Source organism: Aphelocoma coerulescens, chromosome 5, assembly GCF_041296385.1.
Source record: "Aphelocoma coerulescens isolate FSJ_1873_10779 chromosome 5, UR_Acoe_1.0, whole genome shotgun sequence".
NCBI lineage: Eukaryota > Metazoa > Chordata > Aves > Passeriformes > Corvidae > Aphelocoma > Aphelocoma coerulescens.
Genome location: NC_091019.1, coordinates 67,337,045 through 67,340,690, shown reverse-complemented (window position 1 = coordinate 67,340,690; position 3,646 = coordinate 67,337,045). Strand labels below are relative to the sequence as shown.

The 3,646-nt window shown below is 54.4% G+C and overlaps 1 long non-coding RNA gene across 1 annotated transcript; it reads right to left on the bottom strand.

Moving 5' to 3' along the window:
* Window positions 1–375: 375 nt before the first annotated feature.
* LOC138110945 (uncharacterized) lies at window positions 376–2,723 on the bottom strand. The gene is made up of 3 exons (XR_011151174.1): window positions 2,449–2,723; window positions 1,629–1,812; window positions 376–808 (listed from the first exon to the last, which is right to left on the bottom strand). It is a non-coding gene; the product is annotated as an uncharacterized lncRNA (long non-coding RNA).
* Window positions 2,724–3,646: the final 923 nt, after the last annotated feature.

The following is a 3,646-nucleotide window of genomic DNA, read 5'->3' as shown; positions in this document are numbered from 1 at the left end:
AGCTCCACGTGCTGGGCACAATGTCCTGGGGGCTGGGACATCCCTTGGGAAAGTCGGGATCAGCTGTCCCAGCTGCGTCCCCCCAGCCCCTCGCTGTGGGGTGGGTGAGGAGCAGAGCAGGGCCTGACACATCCCTGGGGGTGCAGATCCCAAACACAGCCCCAGCTATCGGGAAGGAACAACCCCACAGCCCCAGCCCAGGCACCCAGCAGTGTCTGCAGGGAGCTTTGCTGTGGGGTCTCGGCACCAGCCTGTCACACTCACACCTTCCCTGGTATTCTCCAAGTGAAACCCGGGAGAATTTGGATACTGGAAGATGCCCAAAAGGAAACATTTAATTCCCTAAAATATCCCTGGCAGTGCCCAAGGCCAGGCTGGACACTGGGGCTTGGAGCACTCTGGGATAGGGGAAGGTGTCCCTGCCATGGCAGGGGTGGTGCTGGATGATCCCTAAGGTCCCTTCCAACCCAAACCACTCCATGATTCCATGACTTGGATATTTCCTTTCCCACCACCAGCAGATCTCTCAGTGACCGGCCAGAGCTGTCAGATCATGGATCTAATGGTGCTTTATGGTCCTTGCAGGAACACACTGATCAAGACAGTTTTAGATAAGAGCAGATAAAAAGCTGTTGACAGGAACAGGGAAATTCATTCCTGGTCAGAGCACCACAGGCTCAGAACTGCCCCCCTTGCACGCAGCCGGAGCGGTCTCTCCTCATTAGGGTCAGGTAACAGGAGATCAGAGCAGACAGGGAGAAAATGGACTGCAGAAGTGTCAGCCTGTACAGCGCAGGGAGATGCAGCTCTGTCAACACAGGAGGATTAGGGATGGAACCAGAAATGAAAAGTTAACTGCTGCTCCCAGCCCCTCGTGGTTCAGGAAAGGGAGGGGGAAAGGAACTGCAGGCTGGGGGACCGGGTAAGCCAGAGCTGTCCACTGCTGCTTCCCTGAGCCTGGGAGCTCCCAGAGTGCTGGGACAGGCCAGCAGGCAGGGCTGGGGCTGCCTGAGGGGCTGCTGCTCCCCAGAGCTCAGGGATGCAGGAGGAGCAGGGATGGGAACGCCTGAGCACTGCTCAGCCTGAGCCTCTGATCCCTTCTTTCCCAGGACAAAGGGCTGTTCCCAGCTGGGATCCAAACTCTGCAGCCCAGGAGTGGGACAGGGTGACAGGAACTGCCTGAGGGCCACCAGCCCCTGGCAGAGCTGCAGCACAGCCGGTCTGGCCCTCCAGCCTGGAGAAACGTCCCCCCAAAAACTGACACAGAGCAGGGAGCCGGAACAGAGCCTCTCGCAGCCTGTGGGAGCAGGGCAGGGACACGGCCAGCTCGTTATTCATTTCCTCACAGACCCTCCAAGGGCTGCACAATGAGCCACTGAAGGGCTGAGGCTGCTGCTTCCCAGCACCACAAACACCGCTGGAACCAGAGGCCCTTCCCTTCCACGTCCATTCCCAGCCTCCCACTAAAGTCCCCGGGGCTTGCTGCACATCTCAGCCCCCTCCCTGGGGCACCAACCCTGCACCTTTCATCACCCTGGCACCCCACCTGCAGCACTCCCATCATTCTCACCCCTTCCCAGGGTGTTTTTGTGTTTTACACCTCAGTGGCTCTCACCTACAGCACTCACCCCTGTTCATCCACACCTTAAAGACAGCTTAAACTGCTGCTTTTATTTCGTTCCTCTTAAAAATACTGAAAAAAACCCGTTACTGCTGCACTGAAAGACAAAACAGCCTTGTGTCATCGGGAACAGGAGGTGTAAATTTTTTAAAGGTTTTTTTTGCACTGCCTGCTCACTTGCCATGGATTGCCTGGGAAGAGACAAACAAGCCAAAAGCAGGAATAACACAGGGAACTGAAGGCATCAGGTTAAGAAAAAAGTACAATAAAAGAACAACAATTACAAGACTACCCTCATGAAGTGCAGGTTTAAATTAATCTGTGAGGCCCAGAGATCCCAGACCCCTGTACTTCCTCTGAGCTCATTCACAGGCTGGAAGGACAATTTTCCCAAGCTCATTGCCACTGCAGGAGCTCAGCTGAGCACACACCACACCCAGGCACTGTGCAATTCAGGTCTCTTTTGAGCAATTTAAGTACAAATTCATGTGACTCTGAGGCCAGCTCCACAACAAAGCCTTGAGCATCCCTGGAGCACCCCTGCCCATCTTCAGCATTCCCCCTTCCCACACAGCAGAGCACCAGGAATTCACTGCTGGGAGCACAAAAGGAGGATTAAACTCTCTAAGGTGGAATTGCTGTGGGTTCTGAGCTCCCAGAGGAACCCAAGGGGCTTTTCCCCTCCCTCCCTCCAGTCCAGTCTGGCCCAAGGACCAGTTTGGGCACTGGGCAGGGGCTGCAGGAGCAGCTCAGCCCCTCCATGAACACTTTGTTTCCAGACAGGGAGGATAACCCAGAGCATCCCAGGAGATCTGGGGACCCCTCACCTGTGCTTCGCTGCCTTGAGCATGGAGAAGACACAACCACCAAAAAACCACAGCAGCCAATTCTAAATTACCTTCAGCACAGAACCCACAGGGGCCACGCTGTCACAACCCAAACTCCTGGAGGCTTTAACCCCTTTTCAGCAGCTTCTTTGAAAACTCACATTAAACCAGACTAAACCAGTTGTGCTTCTCCCACATTCCAGCATCACAAGACCAGGAAAACAGAAATAAGAGCTCAAACTTGGCTGCTGCATCCCCCCAGTCCCTCACCTCCCAGCAGGAGCCACCAGCACGACCCACCACAACCCCGCCCTGGAAAAACCAGAGCCCCCTGCCAGTGCCTCCTTTAAAGGGCCACAGCCCTCCCACAGCTGAGAAGGGTCAGCTTAGATTAGGCAGGGCCTAATATGGACCAGCTGATGCTGCTAGACTGAGTCTGATCAATCACGCCAGAATTACTGCAACCACAGATTGTTTTAAAACTGAAATTTAGGGATTGAAATTGCATTTTAAATCACTTGGGGAACTCCCTTCCCAAAATCACCGATGTACACCGACCATCCACACCATTTCCACTCACACTTGCAGAGTCAGAATCCCCAGTTTTATCCCAAGGGATGCTTTGGTGGCCTTGCCTGCCCCACTTGTCCCTGGTATTACCACGAGAGGACAACATCCATCCTAACTTAACACAAACCAAAACTGCCGACTGGGGGTGGTGGGAGAGGAAAAGGGATTATTTGTTTGTTTTGGTGATGAACATTGCTGGAACCAGGGGGCAAATCCTGAGTTTAAAAAGTGGAGAGGTTTAGAGCAGAGATTGGGAAGAAATTCTTTCCCTGCTGCTGCCCCTGGATCCCCGGCAGTGCCCAAGGCCAGGCTGGACATTGTGGCTGGGAGCAGCCTGGGACAGTGGGAGGTGTCCCTGCCATGGCAGGGGTGGGATGGGTGGGCTTTGAGGTCCCTCCCAACCCAAACCAGTCCAGGATTTTCCAAAATCCACCAAGCCCAGACCTCAGTCCCCAGAGCCCCTCAGGAGGGGTTTGCAGCCTGTGCACAAACTCTGCTCTCCGTGTGGGGCTCTTCAGCCAATTGCTTTGGAAGGAGAATTACCCAGATTAATTTGGGCACAAAGGGCCACGTTTTAATTGGCATCAGGCCCTCCAAGGCGTGTTCCACGGGACCATGAGTAAAGTGC